We start from the raw sequence: 24923 nt of genomic DNA, 5'->3' as shown, positions 1-24923 counted from the left end.
AACTTTACATACATACTGTGGGGACGCCAAGTCTTGTGAAATGTTCCCTTTGAAAGGATAGCTCACTCCATAAAACTGAAATTCAGTCATCAACACCTAAACTCATTGACAGTAAAACGTTGGGAGAGATTTTTGTTTTTAAATAACCACAAAGTTTGTTAGCACAACACTGGATCTTTTCGAAACATTTGAAGTATTTCAATATTTATCTAACCTTAGACACAGTCAAACAGCACTCCATCAAACCATTCTGTAAGATTTGGCAAACAACAACTTATAAGACAACTGACTCAAACTATTTCTACAGTCCACTGCTTTTACCTGCATAGTATTGTGAGGTTTGAAAGCATTTGCACAAGATTTGGGGATGAAGAATTATGGCGTTTATTTTGATAGCAAACTACTATGATTATGTGATTGATCGATATATCATAAATATTAATTAAGACATGGATAGTTGTGCATTGGGTACTTTTAAGTCCATTTCTATTTATAGCTTGCAGCACACTGGCCTACAATCCACTTGGTAATTTGTGACGTAAGGAATACCGTTTCCAGGTCCACGCCTTCACTGATTTTGAGTGAAATCTAAACAGACATTTACAACATGGTAGTTTATTGATTTCATGCATTTAAGCAAAGCTTTTATAAACTCACACTGTGCACTACATTCTCCAGGCTCACAGCACTACCCTTGTAATGACTGAACGATCATCTGGGATGTCCACATAGAGAGAGAGGTTAGAATTGTGATTGTATATCAGTATTTTTGTTTGTTTCCTCAGCATTTGGACCCGGAAGCGGTGCTGTGTGATGTCAGACAAGCAAGCGGATGGGATTTGGTACCCATAGTTAACTTGGTTCAAGAATATACTTGAATACATAATAATTCCAAAGTTAACATACTATGTTTGGAATGTTTTTTTGTAGAAGCCATATTTTATTTGTTTTCAGCCCACATACAACATAATTTTTAATGTTTAGGCACACTGACTTAAACAATTGTTTGTAGGGACACACATCAATTGAAATTTGTAAAGTCCTTTTTTAGGTCACTCAGTTACCGAATCAAATGAAAATGAATATCATTATACTCTTGTATATGAAATGTAGAGCTTACAATGCAGATGGACCATTAGCAGAAATAACACAAAAAAGGAAACCATCAAATGTTGGCTTGAGACATCATACACTTACGCTGCTGCTAACTTGAAAGCATAAAGCATACATTTTTCTTTTAAACAAACATCACACTTGGTGTTATTCTTTGAATTGATAATATATAAGCACTCTGTTTTTTCCTGATCAAAAGATATATTGTATTTGTTATGGTCCTATAGAATCAATCAAATATAGATTTGCACATATCTAATACATCCAATAGTCTATCATTACCTCAGCTCTAATCTAAAGTGCCAATAAATCTGGTTTGGAAAAATTAGACCATATGATTCAAACACTTAAGAGGCACAGCCCAATCCCATGGTTAAAGGGATTCTTTTTTCTAATGAACACAAAGTGTGTTTAACAGAAGAAATACAATTCATAAAGGTTTAGAACAACATGAGGATCAAAAATTATAACATAATTTTCATTTTTTGGTCAACTATCCCTTTAAAGTCTTATGTTTTAAAACATCCATTATGATTTAACCTGCACAGGTTGGACCCAGGATTCCAGTGGCATTATGATCAGCTGGTTACACGGCACCTCACACCCTGTGACCCACTGGAGAATCCAAACAACTGGAAGAGATGACAAACATGGTGGAGCAGGCGACCACTACAGAGGGACATGTGGAGGCAGCGAACACTATGGAAGGGCAGCTGGAGCAGGCGAGCACTACAAAGGGCCAAGGTAATTAAGACAGATTTTAAGAGTTGCCATTTATATCTGGGTTTCAAGTATTTAACATATGGGTTACCTTAACGCTACCTGTTGTCCAGTGTTTTCCCATAGAGCTTTATTCAGGTTAAGGCTGATATATTTTCAGCATCAACATTGCATTGTGTGCATGTGAAATGGTCACATTGCAGGACGCATGAAATCAAGTTGCGAAAATGAACTCAAACATGTCATGTTATAGGGTTTTCCTACATTAAAATAGGTGTCTTTGTCATGTGTCATCAAGAAAAAACACACATTGTGGATTGTCATTTGTTAGTGCAAAAAAATCTTAAGTGCAAAATTACTATTCCAATGTGTTTTACGTTAGGAATAATTGATGACGGGCAGTTGAATTATTAAAAAATAATGCACATTCAAGGTGGTAATGTGGCATGATGCGGTGAAGTATAACACCGCAGGTGTGAATTATTTTTCAAATAATTCAAAGGACCGGAGTCAATTATTACCCTTATACTTGTAGCTGTATGTGTTAAATATGGTCATAGTCTAGTTTTATAAAGACACAATTGAATTATTATTCATGATGTGCTTATTACAGGCCAGTGACTAGGCTACATTTTAAGATTTCAATATATTGGGATAATTTGAATTTGAATGTACTTTGAATGGGATAACAGAGGAAGATTGACAGCACTAATCTGTATTTACAAGCTGACATGTAACGTTGTATAAATCTGTTCAGCCGCACCAGAATATTTTTCATCTGCCACTCAGATCAACCATAAAGTAGATTAGATTTTGGTCATGCTTCATTTTTTGTACATGCAATACACTATAGACATTTTTAAAAGTAAAGCAAACTCTTTGCACCAGCTGAAACACAGTTACATTGCTTATAGAGCACCCATAACAAAAGGCTATTTAAAAAAAAAACAGTAACAGAAGATGTTAAGTATCATATATACAGTAGATCCTTAATGTCCTTGTTTATAAACACTTAACTTAAAACTTTAAATCACAATAACTGTACATGTACTTCACACTTATACATGTACTGCCGCACAGTGATGTTGTGATTGTCCAGTATTTGAAATAAGAAGTTAAAGGTTTATTTGGTTGAGTAATTTTCTTTCTTCAAACCCACAGGTGTCTACACATGGTCAGCCACAGTCACACATCTTGCACTCTGTCGCAAAAAGAAAAAGCCAGGTATGTAAATAATGTTTGTAGAGTAATTATTGGTGGTATTTAAATTGATCTGTTTTACAGATGGATTAACACACTACACTTGTGTTAAATCTGTGCTATATAAATAAACCTTGAGTTGATTTGATCTGTTTTGTCCACTTTCGACCACTTCATCCTAATTACTGTGAGAAACTGAGCGAGACCCTCTGCTTTCGTTTAAAAGTGAGCGGGAGAATTGGTGGGTTTAAATTGACGCAAACTAATATTATGTCAAAGTCTGCTGCTTGTGGTGTTAGTAAACATGCTGCACAGTGTTTTGTACATGTTTATGTAAGAGCTTTTTCTGATTTTTAAGAGCCATTGATGAAATAATATTGCACAACTTTTACATGCTCACAAAATGAAAGCCTACCTCTGAATGTGGTCGAAAGTGGATGAGCCCAAAACGTTTTGAACACTGTTTAAACCTGTGTTTAGTCTAGTCCACTTGTAATCTGATCGACCAGAATGCATCTTAATCTTAAACTTAGTGCATATAGCTGCATTCAGACTAGCAGTGACCAGCGCAGAGCGACGCGATCTCATTCATTTCAATGCCAGCTCGGTGACACAAGCGACAGTGACCTTTGGTGACCAGATTGGGCATGTCCAGCCGGACGACAAATTTAAGAACAGTTTAAAGCCTCATACACATGACATGTGAATTTGTTACTATTTGCCGCTCGTCTCTTTCAAATAGGTCGTTAGGGGAGTGTCTAAATCTGGTTGTCATAAACAAATGAATAACGTCCACTCCAGTAACTGACTACAGATGGATGACAGGAACTCAACTGCTTTGCTCTCATTGGTAGTTGCTCCAGAAAGTAGCTCATCATTTGTATAAAGTTAAACTTTTCTCAACTTTGTCTCAACTTTGACACACCCATTCAGAAGCCAACGGTCATTGTCGCTCGTGTCACCAGAAGTCACCAAGCTTGCATTGAAATCAATGCACTGCTACTGCTAGTCGCTGCTAGTGTGAATGCAGCTTAACTTTATGCAAATGATGAGCAATTTTCTGAAGCGACTACCAGTGAGAGCGAAGCAGTGGAGTTCATGTCCTCCATCTCTAATCAGTTACTGGAGTGGATGTTACTCATTTGTTTATGACAACCAGATTTAGAAACACCCCCAAACAACCTCTTGAAAGTGTTGAGCGACAAAATCACTTATAATGTAAATGTACCTTTAATCCCTTCACTTGTCAAAGCACCGTCAATCAAGTCTATTCCACTAGAGTAATGCCTTAATAAATTCAACTCCGTTCCACGTTTTAGTTGCTGCTTCCTCAAATCCGTTCCACCTGTCTCATTTAGAGTCCCTATAAATTAAACTCCATTTTGTTTCTGTTTTTACTACTTTTGCATGATGCACTTCCACAACAAGCTAAACAAAGCTTTTAGGTTATAAAAGCATTTTTTTTTTAATTAAAATGCACCAGAATACAAGAAAATGGTATCTACGCCAGTAAATATTTTGGACACACCCACATTTTTTGTTTCTGATGCCCATGTTTAGTACCAGGCACACATTACAAATAAGCATTTTGTCTTTTTTTTATTAATGAGTTTTATTTCTCAGTGGATAAATGACTGGACTGTAATCTTCTATCCTACAGGTGGATCAAAGCTTATGCCTGATAAGAAAAAAAGCTTAAAAGGAGTAAGTGTACGTAAACATTGATTGATGCTTTTATCAGTGTGTTGACATTGCTATTTTTACCCCTGGTTATTTGTTATAGTTCTATAACTTATTTCTCTAACTACTAACAACAGTCAGAAAGGTAAGACAGTCATAAAAGAAATGCATAGTAGACCATATGCAGAGTCTAATATAGGATTCAAATACTTCCTTGTGGGTAATAAATAACATTGATATCATAATTGTTAGGTAGATACTTTCTGTGTTGAATCTTTTTGAATTACAGGCTAAGAAGGAATTGAAAAATTCATGATCAGATGCTGTAAATATTAACAGTGACCCACTGTGTTGGTTAAACTTAATGCCTATAGCCAAACATAATCTGAACATCATGCAAAAAATGAAATTCATTTGTTTGCTGTGCTTTTTTGTTTTGTTGTTTCTTTAATAGGGCAAAGCAGAAATTTTGGTGGACTGGGAGCCCTGTCCAGTATGGTATGTAATCTTCTGTTTGCTTGCTTTATCAATTAATGCATCCATTATTTATTTATTTATTTATTTATTTATTTATTCACTTTAACTTTGTTTGCTTTTTTATTTGTCTACAATCATTTTCTTATCTGAACTGTTTCACAAATGACGAAAAAAGAAACTTATATTTATAAAAGACATGTTATAATTTGTGCTCCACGCTTTCTTCTGTTTTAGTGATGAGATTTGGATCCATCCCTGGCAGCCAAAGGATTCTCTCAAAATTAATTAAAATAATTAAATAAAAATTGTATTACACTAAAATTCTATTTTGGTTTCTGACTATTTATTACATTTTTGTGTGATGCATTTGAAGTCGTATTGTGCTTCTGTATTGGAAAAAAGGTGGAAATCTTCAAGAAATTCAAGAAATGTGACGCATGGAGTTTCTTTATTCTTTACGCCATTCCAGCATCTATGGCTATTTTCGTGGTGAGAACCAGTTAATCTAGACACAGGTTGAGGGAGGGACAATTTGACATCTCCAATTTGCCTAACTAGCATGTTTTTGGCCTTTGGGAGGAAACCGGAGTAAAGGAAACCGGAGTAAATTCATGCTGACACAGGAAGAACATGCAAACTCCACACAGAAAGGACACCTGACCTAGTGTGGGCTCAAACCAGGGACCTTCTTGCTGTGAGGCACCAGTGCTACCCACTATGCATGGAGTTTAATCTCAAAATACTCAACAACAAAAAATGGCTAAAACAGAAAGATCTTCAGAAACATGTTTTATTTCATGATTATACATTGCACTATGCTATTCTATGTTGTTAATTCCTAAACCAATCATATCTCTGCCTCCGTTCTCTTGAGCCATTTGTGTCAGAGTTGTTAAAGTTTAAAGCTGTTACTCTCTACTGTAGTCAGTTGTCATTTCAGGGTAAAGCGATGCAACTCTCTTTCACCCCATTTCCATCCGCAGACAGTCCTTGTTGCTTTAAGCTCCTAGGTACCCTTCCAGTGTGTGTTCATCAGGAGCTGAGCATTGCTATTCACCTCTTCATCATCATCACCACCACCACCAGTGTTTAGACTCCAATTGAGGATTCCTTTATATATCATGCATTTCTCTGCACCTACATGTGGTCAATTTGCCAAAGGCTGCATCATTTAAATTTGTTGTGCATCTCAATAATGCATTTGTTTGATCACTCTTTAACCTTCTAGTGAATAATTAAGCAATAAATAAGTGTTTGGTCTATTTTACCTGTATCTTTTTGAAAAACCATTGCAAAAGATTATCATTTTTGTTTTTACTATTCCATACATCATATTAATTCCAAACACAATAAGACGGTGACATGGTTATGAAAAAGTAGACCAAAGAAACAACTTTGCCTTAGGTTGTTTTAAGTGGATTGTTTTGAAATGCCAATTAGAGATAATACTTAATTATAAATATACTTATTATATACTAGAATTAAACCGTTTTTGTCACTAGTTAACCACTATTGTGAACTGAAAGTCTTTGTCTGGAGAGTAGACATTGCACCTTTTGAAAGTTATTGTTGTGGTACTGTTTAATATATGATCGCTATTTGAAGTGTACAGTAACACCCGCCGACATTGACCTTGAATTCAGTTCTACAGTAGGCTACTAGCTAAACTACCCCGAATGAACTGACATACTGCCGTGTTTTTCAACCTGAACATGTAAATACAAAATAATAATTTATGTTTCGGCTGTTTAAAGTAAAATATCGTTGATATATATAAATAGTAAATCTGTATAACCATATTCACGCTCTGAAAACCGGAAGAACTACAAGTATTATGGCTGATTTGTACGAAGCTCTATGGCGCGTTACTCTGGATGTTGTAGTTTATAAGCACATTGGAGACGGCTGTAGGCTCTACAATATCACCAATAAACTGACGTCCTCGCTTATAGTATAATGTATGTTTTACCTGTAGTAGATTATTGAAACACATAGTATAAATACATTTTATAGCCCTAACCCTAATTTAAGTCTGAAGAACTTCAAATATGGACACCTATTTGCATGCTTAGTAAAAAGTTCAAGGGCGTGTCTCTGCTGGGAATTGTAGTCTTTAAATACATTGGTATATTCACCATAATTAGAAGGTGGTAATATAAAACGGATGGTACTCCTAGGGGTTTTAAGGGGTGGTGAAAATATTAGTGTTGTCAGATTTTAAAAGTCTAATTGTTAAATGGGTGAAAATTGCTTATGGGCTATTTGTACTGCACTTTCGGATGGTGCCCAGTAGTGACTATACTCATGTGATAAGTGAGGTCCAGAACTGTGTATAACTATTGGTCTCACATCTGCAGACATTCTTGTTGCTGGATTATAAGCTTTCAACAATGGTAAAATGTTAAGGTTCAAGGGTTAGAATTTAGAAAGCATGAGCCATGTAGAATCTTTACACTCACATATGTTACTCCCCAGGTCAAGACCTTTTTCCAAGGATGCATTTGGTATAGCTCTATGATGAAATGTTTTTTTTCCTCATTTCACTGATTCAAGCTGTCCCTGGCCTATTTTTAGAGAGCACTTCGAAGGCCTATTATATACAAATAAACACAAAGCTTCGTTTTTATTTTGTTATTTTATGTAGAAATAGTACCCAAATTAGATTGAGTTCTTCAATATGTTTAGTCATGTGACAAAGTTTTAATTCTCATACTTTCTTGGACATGACTTTGCATGCATAGCTTCACAGAACCCTTTGAAAACAGCTGTTTGACATGGCTTGAATTATTACCTAATTTGGATGATGACATGCAAGATCTATGTTGTCTGCCGTAACCAGTGGTTTTCAATCTTGTCCCAGGGGACCCACAGATCTGCATAATTTGTATGTCTCCCTTAACTGACAAACCAATTTCTGTTTATGGATCTCTCCCTTAATGAGCTGATGATCTGAAACTGTTCCCAGGTGATCCACTGCTCTGCACATTTTGCATGTCTCCCTTAACTGATTTAGATCATCAGCTCATTAAGGGAGAGATCCATGAACAGATCTGGGTTCTGGGTGTGTCAGTTAAGGAAAACATACAAAAAGCTGTGGGTCCTACTGATCTAGTTTGAGCTCTCTACCACTGCTATAACACTCCAAGGTCTAACCACTACCCAACACACCACTCATTTCCCTAAAAATACCAAAATACCTGCAGTTAATGTATAAATACTAATACAAAATCATTACATCATCAAATATAAGCAAAAGAAAGCGGTTTGAAGATAAGTAAAATATATGGCTTAAAGGAAGGGTCACAAATCTTGCTCCTGGAGGGCTGGTGTCTGCAGAGTTTAGCTCCAGCCCTTCAGGTGTGTTTGATTAGGGTTGGGGCTAAACTCTGCAGAGACACCGACCCTTCGGGAGCAGGATTGTTGACCCCTGCCTTAAAGCATGGGTCTCCAACCTTTTTTTTAAATAGTCTACTAAAAACTCTTTTGTTTTACTTGATGATTTTTATTTTATTTTACTTGTTGATGTTTTATAATTGTTTAAAATGTTAACATACATAAAAGAAGCCAAGCTAATATAAAAAAAAGGGAATAAATGAATAGTCCAGTTTAATAAATAAAATAAAGGCTATTAGTAGAGTGTGCTTTGGCAGACATTTCACAAGGCAACCTTTTTGCTTTAAAGCAGGGGTGGGCATTCCTGGTCCTGGAGGGCTACTGTCCTACAAAGTTTAGCTCCAACCTTAATCAAACACACCTGAAAACCCTAATCAAAGGCTGCAATCAAAGGTTTGATTAAGGTTGGGGCTAAACTTTGCAGGACAGTAGCCCTCCAGAGCAGAAATGCCCACCCCTGCTTTAAAGTAATGCATTTATTGTATAATGCAGTCTGTTATCAAATTAACCAAGATCCCCCATATAAATATGCATAATCATATTTTGTATTTAAATAACAATGTTTGAACAAGTAAAAACATAATATGCTCATGTTTAGAAACACTTTATTTTTTGTCTTTCACAATAAAAGCAGTGAAAATACATGAAATGCAAATTTGTCAATCAAGCCATAAGGCTGAATTTAATAACACTAGACTTTGAAGTTCACTTGAAAACCACCAGCAGAACAGGGAATAAAGTTATCTATCAAATGTAGTAATATACAATATAAGTATAATCATAACATATAAAAGTGTATTTTTCTTTTGCATACTATAGTGTTTAATGTATAATGTGCTTATGAGAACAGAACTGATAGTGACAGATACATTGCCAACAAATTATACATCTTTAAGAAAGAATTTATGATGTTTATCTTTAATGGTGCACAACAGTTATATCCTATAATACACTCAATCAAGTAGAGTTTTCACATTTTGGCCTAAATGTGGTAATAAAGGTCACAAGGTCAGCAAAGTCATCCTGATGAATGTGCTTACAATATTTCATATCAACTTACCCGTTATAAAACTTTTCCTTTATTATCAATGATTATTCTGATTGGTTGAGCTTTGTTCAAAGCCATTGTAAAACACACCAATGACCTTACTGCATTACATCAATATTACTGCACCAATGCAAGTACATAAACACAATAAGGCACAATAAGCAGTGTTTTAACATTGAGTTTGTGATGTGGCTAACAATGCCCATTAGCAACTTTAAATACACAAATTATGAATACACTAGCCAAATATAACATCAGTTCAATTATTACATCTGATAATATCATACGATTGTTACACCTATATTGAGATGTTTGTGCATATTTAAGGAGCATCAACGTGCTAAATAACATGCTTGATAATCTAGACACAGGTTGAACATTTCAACAATATAGGATGCATACAGATTTTAATGTAGTTAGCAGCATACAAACACTACACAGATATATGCCAAGTCCATTTCCTTAAACGCAGTCCTTTGTGCAGTTTCTATCTGGAAAAGCAAGAGGTAGGGAAAAGAAGGTTAAGTTCAGCTGTTTTAGGTGTGTGAAGCATTATTAATTACACAGAAATGTGATTTAATGTAACAGTAATGGGGATATTCCATCAATGCAGCTAAGGAAAGCTGTGCTCACTTGAAAAAGCCTTGCTTAAATTAACATTGTCAGTGAAATGGCTTGAGCCTACAGTAAAAGTCAGTGTAATATAGCAATAACAAGTCCATGTTGACTTTAACCGAGCCAGAATAGGTATATAGTGTGCTCGTGCACAGTGCACATAAGGTGCCCTGAAGAGTTATTTTACGTTTTTAGTCAAACAGACACAGCTGTTCCTCAAAAAAATAAACTAATTGTTCCCCACTTTCTTTCGTCCAAAACTTGAACCAGCCAATAGTTGACTTAGTTGAATAGTGACTTGACCAGTTGACTCTGTTACAAGCTGACTGTGTGTTGAAACCTTCTAAAACCAGCAGCTGGCAAATTGACAAGCTGTGTTGCAGCAACCCCATTAGCTGGCTTGAGTAGAGCTGAAACGAGCCATGTTGCTGCAACTTCCCCCTGTTAACTTTTAAAACAGCTTTGTCTTGTTGTGAATCTTTGATCTGAACTGGGCTTAATTCACAGTAATGGAACAGAACTCCCACTTAAATTAGTGAGACATATCAAAAATCTTTTCCTTTATCCACTTTGATGGAACAGCCTCTGGTCAATTTTTGAGAACAAACATACATACATATAAATAAATAAATAAAATACCTAAATTAAGTTTTCCTCTTCATCCTCGCTGGTATCTGGACTGCTGAGGTCACTTTGATCTTCTTCTTCAACATGTAGAAGGACAGAGGCCTCAAGACCTAATGCAGTCTTGTATTGTTGAAGGACGACTTGTAACCCTTCTGACACCACTGACAGTCTTCTTCTTAAGAGACAGCAAAGTCCTTAATTTCCCTTGTCTAAAATACAAATGAGATTACATTAAAGACAAACTAACTTGATATTAATTTTGCTTTTTGAGGCCAAAGAACTTCAATGGAGTAAAAAAATGTCACCCATTTAAATCTACATACAAGAATGGCTATCATTTTTCTGTGCATTGTTGCAATGGTACCCGGCTAGATGATTCTGTATAAACTGAGGCAACATGATGGCTCACTGAGGTAATTTAATGCAGAAAGACCAAAAGCAGAAAAAAGCATTTTGTGTTTCAGCCAATGTCTGATAGGTCCTTTTGGTTAACCGTTTTCATCTTCAATATAGTTGTGCTTAAGTACACAGCAAAATTGGAAATTTCAGTGTTAAACATTTCTGAGTTGAATTGAACACCTAAAGAGTACATTTAACATATTCAGAGTAAATTGTTTTTCAGAGTTGGATTTAATTGACAGAGTTAATAATGCCAGTTTCCTTACTATGCATTCACACCGCCACCGACGAGAGCGTTAATGTGGCCGGAAGTCAGAGAAAACGTTTGGCGGCAACCCGTAGTTTGCAGGGCAGCCAGAGCGTTTTTTGACGCAGTCTCCACCAGCGTTGTGAACGTACAGTTAGAGATGCAAATATATATATAGTCCCAATCTTAAAGTGTGTTAAAAAGTAACACTGATGAAGATCTGCAATCTTTTACATTATTCTCTCTATCACCATCTCTGTGTTACATGTTATTTTCTTAACTCAGGTTTAGATGTTGGCCGTTTCCTTTAAAGCACACACTCCAAAATGGCATGTTTTTGCTCGCACTTACAAAGTGGCAATTTTCACATGCTATAATAAATTATCTGTGGGGTATTTTAAGCTAAAACTTCACATATGCATTCTGGGGACACCAAAAATTTATTTTACACAATAAAACATGTCATAATATGACCCCTTTAACACTTTTGTGAATCAAAAAAACTGGCATTGTGTTAAATATTTAACTCTGTGCTGTGTTAAACTAGTACTACCTAAATCACAGTCTAGCAAAGCCGTATTTGTTGTGAACAACAACTATAATGCCTATTTTATTATGTTCAAGCCAAATGACCATCGTAAAGAGAGCAATAACCGTTCTACTCCATACAAGTTCGGAGACTGAGGGTGACTTCTTTATTCATACTTTGAATTGACAGGATTTTTATTTAACTTACCCTCCTCAGCCATCTTGTTCTTCACAGCCACTGCCAGGCTCTGCAACTACGTGCAGTGTTGTGCCATCTGCAACACCACAATGCCCCTTTCCTCGTGCAGTCGCATTGTCAACATCACTTGGTCATGCAATCGTTTCTTGACTGAAATGTTTGCAAAGAATCAATAACAGTTATATGTTAATTTGAGACAATATTGCATTATAGCATTATACATACTTTTTACAAACTGATACACAATAAGCAAACACCAATAAATTAAATGAATATTTTAACACTGACTATGTTGCATGCTTTTGTTCAGAATACTCTATAAAGCAAAACTGTAAATAAATTCTTGTGAAGTACCTGAATAGTGACATACCACTGCCATGAACGTCCCACGGCCATATCTGAGACACACTGCTCTCTCCAGTGAGGGAATGCTCCACCACAGCTAGGTCAATGTTTGTGGCAGAGAGTCTAGTACAAGATCATTGTATTTCTGTATCTCCTGAAGAAGGAGCTTTTTGTCCTCTGCCAGCTTTCTTCGAAGGCGGTGGCGAAGCTTGCTGCTGTCTAGAAAGACATTTACAGGGATTTGTGAACTGTTCACCAATACAAAATGTTACAAGCAAAAGGGAAAGCAGTAATTGAATTTTGTGTGAAAATTAATATTTAGATTGACAAAGAGGTAACTGAAAGATCCATTTAGGGGAGGAAGCTAAAATGTTACAGCTACATAAATCCTACAGACTAGACATAACACGAACAGAATTCAGAATTAAATGCTAATTCCATGTAATTGTTGTTGGAAAGTAGGATGCATACATTAGCTTGAATTTGTCAAGCTATTAAATTATAATAGTTATACCATTTTGACAGTAGAGAGTTTGCTTGCGCAGCATCACACTAAGATAAAGCCCCTCAATTGACTGCTGAAGTTCTCTGTGTGTGGTGTCTTGACTGGCATGAGATGTTTCTGATGTCTCTGTAGAAGTGATAATGAAAGCAAATTCACTGTTTAAACAACACACAAATATTTCAGGGGATACATTTGTATATAAAAGCCATTTTAATGGTTTAAACAACTTTACTGAACTTGATATGTATGGTTCCTGCAAAGAAACTATAATAAACATAAACACAACATAAATGTGCAATAACATCTGATGGTGAGATGACGTTGGCTTGTTTTTGGTGGCAGGAGATGTCACCAACTGTTTAACCTCCTAAGACCCGAGCTTTGGTTTGGCTTGCATTTTAGATTTCTTCCAGCTATTTGGGGTTAGGAAAAACCAATAAATAACCAAATATTTTTTTCGAAAATGAAGCAGTGTAATTGTTCACGTTTGTGTACCAGGTTCCAGTTACACAGAATAAAGTATTTTGATGCAAACAACAAAAAATGTGATGTCCATGTATGTGGACACACCAGGTCTTAGGAGGTTAAGAAATAGATGATAAGCCTACCAACTTTGGCACTTGTTTAATATCACACCTAAAATTTCAGATAATAGTTGGGTTCTCGCTTACCATCAGCTGCCCATTCTTTCACATCAGAAAGCCATTGTGACGCCACTTCATCTGTGCAATGTAGCTTTGTTTTTAGTTCTGCTAGCCTTGCAGTCTCGTGCTGGAGTCTCAGACAAGTCTGATGAACAGAGTTATTCAATAATCAGGATTGTTGTACATTGTACAATTAACAACAGGCAAAATGCACACAACAACTAAAAGACACAAAACATTTATAAAAAAAAAATCTTTTTATCTTGTGGAAAGTGCCTGATGTAGAGAGATACTTTTTTATGGTTCCAGCCCATTGCATGCAATGTAAGCATGTCCACCCGTGCTGTTGAAAGCAAATAATGAGGGTATGATGCTCAATATAAAAAAGTATACAAAAATATTACAAACACTCTGATCACCTGCTTTGGACATATATTTGGTTGTACAGGCACAACGTGAAAGGTAGCTGTTCACTTGCTCCACTCACCGGTGGTTGTCCCTGTTCCTTCCTGGTTCCTACCACTTCATTTAATCTGTGAATAAATGGTGGAAGACTAATTTAAGAATTCAAGACTAATTCAATTCAAATAAATTTAATTGATATAGCCCAATATCACATTTGTCCTCAAAGGGCTTTTACAACCTGTACAAGAAATGGTTATGCCAAAAGGAATCTAAATAGTGTAGTCAAGCCATTAACTACTATTTTTTATGAATGTACATTACACATGTACATATGAAGCAAAAATATTATACATACCTCACACTTTGAAGCATGGCTCAAGCATACATAACATTAAGGAAAGTTTTCATTGAGGTCAGCTCCTGAAGATCAGGAAGGACACTAGCAACTTTCTTCAAGAATGGCCAATATTTGCAAGCCACAGTCTATGAAACACACAACAAACACAACAAATCAAATTAAAGTGATGGTGTCATACAATACAGTATATGGCATTTATTCCTAATTTGATTTAGGAGTACTTGGTATGCAAAAGTAGAAATCAACTCCGAACAAGATTTTTTTGTGTAACAACTATTTTGTCAAGTTATGATTAAAACTTGCATTTTCAGTGCTTTTTGTATGGTGTTGACAAATCTAGACACCGCACTGTCTTCAGCCACAAAAAACAGGATCACCAGAGCTAAGAAAGAAAAATAGGAAATCCATCAATTAAAGTAAATAAATAAACCAATAAAAATACTGGAATAAAGACCACCTTCTGTTTGGGCAAAAGCGATATAGCTTTCTGTTTCGATCTGCTGAAGCAGCCAACAATTCTAGCGTTCAGGCTGGGCAGGTGAAAGGAGCACCACACCAGAGCTGGTCTGCTTCAAATGAAGAGTATGAAAACTCCAAGAAGCTGCGTTGCAGTGCATCGCCGTTGATATATCCAGACTGGAAGATATATAGAATGAAATAGTAATTGTGATATTCTCTGCTTATGGAGTTTTTAATCAAATGATAACATTTACACTTACTCTTCTTCAACACTTCGTGCAATGCTCCAGCAGCTTTGCGAAGGCTTGTCTGGAAAATCTTGGAGAGATGACCTTGAGTTCTTGAAAGGAGATCAGGAGGTCCAGTGTGTAAAGTGTTGTGTTGTTTATTGAAGCTGACCAATATCCACTCCTCAGAAGGTCTTTCAGGTCTGGGGTCCTTTGCTGTTTGCAAAACAGGCATACAGTGGCTGATGCAAGTCAAAACGCCCTTGGAAAAAAAAACATTTACCACATACTATATTTTATAACAGTTAGTTAATTCTGCACATTGTGAATGTTTAAGAGACATCTTATAAGTTTCTATAATCCCAGTATAGCACTCCTTCTGCCTAACTTCTCGAGTAGTATAATTTGCTAATTCACCAAATTGCTTTGCAACAGCTTACATTTTTTGTTTGTCTGCAGAGAACAAAAATATAAAGATATCTGTCTTTGTTTCGATTAATAACGATACCATGTGTGTAGCAAGGTTGAAGTCCAGGGAATTGAGAACTGGTGAATGATGAACATATCTAAAATCACAAAAAATAAAAAACTAAACATAAATTGCGTGCAGTTGACCCCTGTTTAGACTCCCACAACAGGCCTTGCTCACGATTCCCTACTTGGATTGTGATGTGCTATACAATGCACTTTGACTCTACTGCAATTGTAAGTACAATGCCACAGCATTGAAAACATCAAAATATAGTGTGAAAAACATCAAATCTAAAATGGAAATCTAAACTGTGAATTGGTTTTACCATTGATGGAAATTAAAATGATTGGTTTGCCTGTAAGAATTATTACGTTTGTGCGTTTACAACAGCGGGCTGTCATCTTGCCGACTGCCAAAAAGAAAGAAAACCACTAGTTTAGTTTACCTGTTACTGGCTGAAGACAAATAAAAACATCAAAATTAGGGCTTTTGTGAGAACATACCTTGTGTTGTGTGCAATATCCATCTTCCCCTTTAATGATGCATTTGGTTGGAAGGATGGCTTCAAAAAACCTATTAATTACACATTCCCTATTGTGGAGTGGCTGTTTTTTGTGACGTAATACATCACGGTCCCCACAGAACAACTCTCTGCACCTAGGGAGAAAAAGAAATTAACATTATTTTAGGTGAATAACTCATATAAAAAATAACACACTAAACCAAACTACTCAAGATTTAGTTGGATTCTAGGTTTGATTATTTTGTATAGGATTGCATAGTGGCTCAATGTTTAGCACTATCACCTCTCAATGTTTAGCACTATCACCTCACAGCAAGAAGGTCCAAGATTTACTTTTCTCTTAAATGTGTTTTTATCTGGTTATCCAAGTTTCTCAAATCCCCCCAAAAACATGCATCTTAAACCATAAAGCAGGACACTGTGCATTAATTCTTAGCAAGCATACTTTAAGAAATTAAAGTTTAATATTATTGACTAAATAATATTAAACTCAAATTAATAAATGCGATTTACCAAATTCCTCATGAGGATTTAGTTTTGCTGAGGGTACAGTTAAGTGGAAACTCCACAATGGATGACAGGAAGCACTCAACCTGTAAAAGTGACTGTAACAGTACACAGAACAGGTTAGGCTATCACTACATACATGATCTTTTTCAACTTATATACAGAACTGTTTATGAAATCAGATGTATTTCTGTTAAGCATTTGGTAAAGACATTACCAAGTACTTGACATGATAGTATACTTAAGTGTTATACTCTATTTTTATGTGTTTTGTCATATTGAAATGTTTTAAACTGTTAATACTCAAATACAATTACAATGTTATTCCGTGATTTGATTTGGTACACCATTTACATTTCAATTCCTACAAATCTGAAATAATTCAGATATACCCTGTAGCTGAGGCTTGATAAAAACCCTCCTTGCCTCCCCCTCGGCTTGCCCCAGCCAACAAAGATCCTTTTAGAGGTCTGTGAAGGGTCTCTTCTAGGGCATAAACGTTTCGTCTCCACAGCTGCTCTCTGTGTGTTGAAGTGAATATTTCTTGTAAGACTAATAAAGGTACAGGACGTGAAAGACATGCAACAACTAAAAGGAAACACAGCATAATGTAAGTATTGAAACACCTAAATGAGCCTTGGCATAGATTCTCCAAGTCTCTGAAACTCAGAGGATGAAACCTCTCTTTTCCAAAATATATTACCTTATTAAAAAACATGCCACAGAGCATTATAGGATGCTAGTTGCTAAATAAGTTGCTATTACAATATACCGTATGAAATCTTCAACACTCATCTCTTTTCCATATTTATCATTTTTATTTTAAGTTGTCCCACATCCATTATGTTTAAGTATAAACTAACAGGTAAATAAAAACTCTAACCTTTTCTTCAGCTAGAATGTGGTCATGGTTCAGCTCAAGAGCCATGAGCCCCTCTTGGTAGCGGGGGGTTTATCTGGTCATTGCAAAGCAGACAAAGACAGAAGGACAAACACACAGCTGGACAGACAGGTATGCCGTATATAGAGTTAGGTTGAAAGTTAAGAAAGAAGCATGATTTTGAAAAAAAAAAGTTAAACCATGTTTGGTTTAGTAAACCATTTTTGCAAATAATCGATACACAAACCGTAGTTACTACACTTTTACCACAAAACATGGTTAATTTTCGTACGGGTATGGCAATGTCAGCCTAATGCCAAAAGAAAGGCGTGAATTATAACATTTAAACAAATAGTGAACTTTAAACTTACCTGGACAGTGATTTACGCGTAATGAGAGAATCCCTGTAAGTTACGAGTGCCGAAGAAGAAATCACCCAATAGCAAAGAGGACTGGCTCAGATTCCATAGCAACGGAGGCAGAGAGGATTCTGGGAAATGCAGGCGTCCGAAACGGACTTTTTTTTTACAATCAAAGTAGAAACAATGAAAATTGATGGCCATAACATCGTATTGTTGAACTATCAAGCACACGTTAGTGTTCATGTGTTGAGAAAATATTGTGATCTGCAGCGGGCCCACATGTAGTTTTAGCTGGTGCCTTCACCATAGTAGATGTCGATAAGGCTCATGGGTACTGTATTTACTCTTGTATTTGACACACGAAACCGATCGAAAAATCAATATTTCTTAGAAAAAACGGCAACATTTGGAAACGATTGCAGTAGCAAAACTCTGCAGTCTCGTAAATTAACAATTATGTACTGCTGACGATGGTTTACAATTGCGATCATCGTGAATATTAAACAAATAAAAAAGGATAATTATCTCCTGATTAAATGTTGAGTAAAGTAGCGCTTAAAGTGTAATAAATTAATGACAAATAAAGTAAAACAATACAGCTCCCGGGTATATACTATTGCAATACATTAGATTAAATTCGTGCTGAAAAACACGAAAAAATAATAGGACAAAAAAACGTGGTGCAGGCACGAAAAATACTTCCTATTGAAATACATTAGATTGAAAGTCGTTCTGACTAGCACGAAAAAAAGGGGAAAATCGTGTCCATGAACACGAATCAATAGATTAAATTACGTGACTATGTCACGAACTGCCGTGAGACTGGGTTGGTATATGTTATGAATAAAATAATCAAACTTACATCTTACTTTCAGGATCACACTTGTTTCTGTCTGGATATTTCCAGTAAATGTGACTGTGCATGTGAGCTTAGTTTTGTGGTGCTCAGGCTTAGGATCAAATGACAGTAAGGAAACTTCTTTGTAATACTCAATAGACCCATACATTGTGTGTGAAATTGTATAGTTATCAATCCCCATCCACACAACCTCGGATGAGAGATTCAGACAATCCCATGAAAATGTACAGGATAAGGTTGCCCGTTGTCCCGCTGTGAGCACTGGAATATCCATTATTGGCTTCTGGGTGAGTTCTGAAAATTCAATTGTTGTAATCAGGAATCATTATTTGTATTTATTAATAGTTTATTTCAATTCAATTCAATTCAATTTTAATGACCACACAGCCAGGCTGGTGGAATTTGTTTTACAGTACAGATATTTCTTTGGTACAGGTTCCAGCATTACGTTAAACAATAAACATATAAAGTAACATACATACCGAAAAACATATTAATACACACATATACACCACAGAGTATTTAAGAAGTTGTACATAATCAATTCCTCAGCGTACAGAGTTCAGAATGTTTATTGCTGTTGGGATGAAACTGTTTTTAAAACGAGTTGTTCTGGAAGCTGTGACCCTATAGCGCCTTCCTGAGGGCAATAGCTGAAAAGCATTGTGTGCAGGGTGAGTGTTATCTGAGATTATTTTATGGGCCCTGCGTAATGTCCGTTTGTGGTAGAGTGATTCAAGGGATGGTAGAGGTGAGCCAATGACTTTAGATGCTCTGTTAATGATGCGCTGCAATTTCTTCCGGGAAAAAGTGTCGAGACTGCCAAACCAGACTGTAATGGATGTAGTGAGAATACTTTCAATGATGGCTGTGTAGAAGCGGAGCAGGAGATGAGACCTTACTTTGAATTTCTTGAGCCGTCGGAGGTGGAAAAGTCTTTGCTGGGCTTTTTTGTGGATATGATCAGAGTTAATTTTCCATTTAAGGTTATTGCTGATGTAGGTTCCAAGGAATTTAAATGTATCAGTGATGCAGATGGGTACACCTTCAATGAGCACTGGAGTTTTGGGAGATGGCTTACGTCTAAGATCGACAATAAGTTCCTGTGTTTTTGATGTGTTGAGTTGGAGATCATAATCTTTACACCAGGTCACTGCTTGGTTGATCTGTGCACGATATGCAGTTTCTTGATTATTGGTGATGAGTCCTATGATGGTTGTATCGTCCACATATTTGTATAGGCTGACAGAATTGTGGTGTGATATGAGCTGGTTTGTGTAAAGAGAAAATAACCAGGGTGAGAGAACACATCCTTGGGGGGCGCCTGTACTGAGGAACAGAGGGGAAGATATGTTGTTGTTAATCTTTACCCTTTGTTTCCTGTTCCAGAGAAAGCTATAAATCCAGTGACAGATGCATGGGTCAATATTCATATCCAGTAATATATTAAACAATTTAACTGGGTTTATTGTATTGAATGCAGAACTGAAATCCATGAACAAAATGCGGGCATATGTATTTGCAGACTCAAGATGGTTCAGAATGTGATAAATTGCTAAGTTGACGGTATCCTCTACTGACCTATTGGCTCTATATGCAAATTGAAATGGGTCCATTTGAGGGGTAGTGACAGTTTTTAGGTGCTTAAGTATGATGCGCTCGAAAGATTTCATGACTGCTGATGTCAGAGCGATAGGTCTGTAATCATTGTGGCATGAGATGGTCTTATTTTTGGGAACCGGAATGATAATGGATTCTTTAAGGCACTTGGGTACTGAGTATTGGCAGAGGGAGGTGTTGAAGATATCAGCGAAGACCCCTGCCAGTTCAGCAGCGCAGTGGTGGAGAACGGTGGGGCTGATGTTGTCTGGGCCGGGGGCTTTATTCCTCTTAAGTCCCCTGAAAATGCTCCTCACCTCCTCTTCTTTAATAATAAATGGGGGGGGAGGGGAGGGGATCGGGAGGAGATGGTGAAGTAACTGGTGCCTTCTCAAACCTCCCATAAAAGGAGTTGAGTGTATCTGGAAGCTGGCAATCCCCGTCAGGTGTGGGAGTGAGTTTCTTTTTGTAATTTGTCATGTTTTGGAGCTTTTTCCAAATAAAACGTGTGTCATTATTGGTAATCTGTTGTTCCAGTTTGGTAGCATAGTTAGATTTGGCTCTTCGTATAGCGGATCTCAGTTTGTATTTGGCAGCCATATATTGTTCTTTATTTTCTGATAAATGAGCTGCATTTTTCTCCTTTCTTAACTGTGTAAGTTCCTTATTAAACCACGGTTTATTATTATTGTAATGTTTGATTTTTTTGAGAGGGATACACAGGTCCACGCAGTAATTGACATATGACGTTATTACGTCGGTGACGTCATCGTATGCACTCAAAAATGCTTGGTTAAAAGAGCATACTGTTGATACATTCATCATTCAATGTATTTTGGTTCAACATAATGCTCTGTAAATAAACTATGGGCCCTAATTTGACGATCTAAGCGCATTGTCTAAAGCCACAGCGCATGGTCTAAATGGATGTGTCCGATTTGACTTTTGCTAATTTAACAACGAAAAAAATGGTTTGTGCGCCGAGCGCATGGTCGAAAAGGGTTGTACCTATTCTAGTAATGAGTTATGGGTGTGTTTTGGGCGTAATAAACCGCAATAAACCAATGAGAGTCTTATCTCTCATCCCCGCTGGCGCTATGTCTAATCCCTATTTAGATGAAGGACTTTGTAAACTGAAAAACTAAGCGGAGGAAGAAGACCCCAGTTCAAAGCTGTTCAAAGCAAAGCATTTATTTACTTACCAGGCTACAGGTGAAGCTGCTCTTTGCGCCTTCTAACGTCTCATAATTAGTCCTCATTTATGTCCAAGAGACTCAATAATAATCTTTTACATTCAATCTTTTAATCTTTCATATTTAAAAGCGTTTTGTGCTGCTGCGTATTCATGTATGTGATAAGCAAACCCGCGTTGTCGTCCCGTTTATAGGCGCATATTTTACTGTGCTCTTCAAATAACAAAAAACATATTGCGCCATTGACTTTAGACTTTAGACCAGTTTTTAGTTGTTCAATGGCTTGTCTATTTTAGTTGCCTCAAAATAGCAACGCGACGACAATGTGCCTGAACACACCTCGTTTTCAACCAGAACGCCCGTGGGTGCAACATTGGGCGCAAATGCATTTGCTATTTAAACCATGTGGTGCTAAACATGAAAATGTTATTTGCACCGGGTTAAAACTACACTGTAAAAAATTCCGTAGAAATTGCAGCTGGGTTGCCGGTAACTTACTGTAGATTTAAATTTATGTTTTTTTTTACTGGCAACAGTTTGTTCAAAGTTAAATGAACATTTAATTTTGTCTTTACAGAGTAAAACTAAAAAAACAGCATCAAGCAAAACATTCTGGGAAACAAAATCTGAAGCAAAAAACACAAAAAGTTTGATGATGATTACTGGTTGTCAGAATGCTTTGCATGAGGCTGTTATTGTATAGTTTTATTCTGTAAAGATAAAGACTTGGGTAACACTTTATTTTATGATCCACAAAGTACCGCGTAATTAAACCAAATTTACAGCGTACCCATTTGTAACAACAGAGTACCTCTACAGTACTTACTTGTAGTTATAAGGGAACAACACTTCAAGTCCGGGGCAACAAGGGGGCAAGAATATATGGAAAACCATTCTCTAAGTATTTCACAACCACAGGGCACCCACTGCAATACCACGTGGCATGCATGACTTACGTCCATGGGTAATATGGTCTATGTGTAATATGGTCTATGTGTAATATGTTTTTTTTTCATATATGCTACTTACCTGATGAAGTGTTTTGTATAGCCTACAGTTGATGTCTACAAGCCACGTCGGCCAATAAAATATAACACACAATAAAAATAATAGCAACTTGTACCTCTTTGATCTGTTTATATATACATGAGTTACCAGGTAACTCTTATATTTGCGGGCTGTAAATTAAAGTGGTGCTTTGTTCACCTCTTGTTATAAATGTTATAGGGTAAATACCATAAACATACAGAATATTGTTATTTTTATTTTAAAACAACTTATTTCAAAACATCTTTAAAACACTATAATTAGGCCAACACTTAATGTTTATTATCACATAACTTTTATTTAAAATAAAAAGTCATGACAATTTTTCGTTGTTTTTGCGGCTTGGCTTCCTCTGTTTGTGTTCTTGTCCACTCGGATGATGAGTTGATGTCGTCTCACAAATGCTGTTCTGCATTACATATAAAAAACATAAATGAAAGCCTTCAGTAAATGTTTCTTCACTGTGCCTTGACAAAAAACTGAGTTTTCTGAGCCAGCTAATAACTTTAGGCTAACTTATGTGCTAGCTAACCTGCTGCTACCGTTAACTGGCAACTTTCTTGAAAAAACATTGTTTGAAATGCGGGAGTCATGTATTAACAAAACCAGTCACCTTATCCAGCATGCGGATCCTGCTCACATCACTCGCAGCCGTACTCCACAGTGTAGAAAGTTTTTAAAACCTCTTAAAGAAAGTTCACCTCAGGATCGCGTCCCAGCAAACCTCCTGCAGACGGGTGCGCGCTCTACACCTGCGCAGTAGCCTACGCATGTAGTCGTCTTTTGCTTTAGCGGGAGCTGATATCTGCTGTTGTTTCATTCTGGTTTGCCATTGCATAAATTATATTTGCCTAAAATACTTGTGTTTACAGTAAATAAATTGCAAAGCACCACTTAGTTCAAATATGTCCGCAAATGTAAGAGTTTCCTGGTAAATAAGGAATAAGTTGCTATTTTTATTGTACTTACCTTAAAAAAAGATAACCACATTAAATCAGCTGGACTTTTGTTATTAAAAGCAAGTAATATAGGCTACTAAAATAAAAGTGATGTGCTGTTAGGCTATATTTATTTGCCGATGTGACTTAGACATTGACTGTATACAACATTCAGTAGTCAATACGAAAAATTCACAATAAAATAAAATAAAAAATATAACATAATTTCCCCATAGACTTGACTAAGTCATACATACCACGTTATACTACAATAGGTACCCTGTTGTTATAAAATACTTAGAGTATAAATAATTTATAATTTTTCATATTCTTACCCCCTTATTACCCCAAACTTAAAGGAACAGTATGTAGGATTGTGGCCAAAACTGGAATTGCAATCACAAAACTTGTGGCTAAAACTGGTACTGCAATCACACAGTGGCCAATACTGGTGGCCAATACACAAAATGACAACGTAAACATCAGTTGAGGGCTGCAACTCCACTTTTTAAATGACAATATCCTGGCCAGACCACTGTTGTCAGTGATATAAGTATTTGAAATGAAAATGATTTCTTAATGTCTAGTGACATATCAGGGCCATCATATGATTAATTGATATACATTTCCTACATACTGTTCCTTTAAAATATTATTCCCTTATACCTACAAGTATGTACTGTAGAGGTACCCTGTTGTCACAAATAGGTACGCTGTAAATTCGGTTTAATTACGCAGTGCTTTGCGGGTCGTAAAATAAAGTGTTACCAAGACTTGTTAATATTTAAAACTTATTTAACTTTGAACTAACTCTTGCCAGTAAATAACATAAATTTAAATCTACTGTAAATTACCGGCAACCCAGCTGCAATAATTTTTTACAGAATTTTTTTATAGTGTAGCAAAAGTCACACGCATTGCGCCTGGTGTATGATAGAGCCCTATGTGTTCAAGACGTGGAAAATATTAAAGTGCCCATATCATGGAAAACTCACCTTTTCTGGATTTTGGGGTGTTATTTTGTGTCTCTGATGCTCCCACACGCATACAAACTTGGAAAAAAATCCATCCATGCTATTTTGAGTAAGATACAGGTTTCTGAATGTCCTCTGCCTTGAGTCTCAGATTGCGCGAGTTCAAACTCAGCTCCGTTGTGACGTAACTAGCGCTATTTTGATATTATGGATTACTCCCGCCTTCTTTTAAAAACAGAGTTTAAACGCGTGTTTATTTAAACCTAAAATGTGATCTCATATACAGTGTGTTACGACGCAAAGACGTTCATGCGAAATCTGATGTAAACAACAGACTATGTACTTAGCTTTCACGGATTATATGCATTTGTGGACAAAAA

At 36.4% G+C, this 24923-nt stretch overlaps 1 long non-coding RNA gene across 1 annotated transcript; it reads right to left on the bottom strand.

The window, feature by feature from the left end:
• Positions 1 to 22828: 22828 nt before the first annotated feature.
• Positions 22829 to 23682, bottom strand: LOC129417521 (uncharacterized). Its single transcript, XR_012367947.1, has 2 exons — positions 23245 to 23682; positions 22829 to 23040 (listed from the first exon to the last, which is right to left on the bottom strand). It is a non-coding gene; the product is annotated as an uncharacterized lncRNA (long non-coding RNA).
• Between the last annotated feature and the right edge of the window lie 1241 nt (positions 23683 to 24923).

The sequence above is a fragment of the Misgurnus anguillicaudatus genome, chromosome 24 (assembly GCF_027580225.2).
Source record: "Misgurnus anguillicaudatus chromosome 24, ASM2758022v2, whole genome shotgun sequence".
Lineage (NCBI taxonomy): Eukaryota > Metazoa > Chordata > Actinopteri > Cypriniformes > Cobitidae > Misgurnus > Misgurnus anguillicaudatus.
The sequence above is the reverse complement of the archived record's forward strand: the minus strand, read 5'-3'. Positions and strand labels throughout refer to the sequence as shown.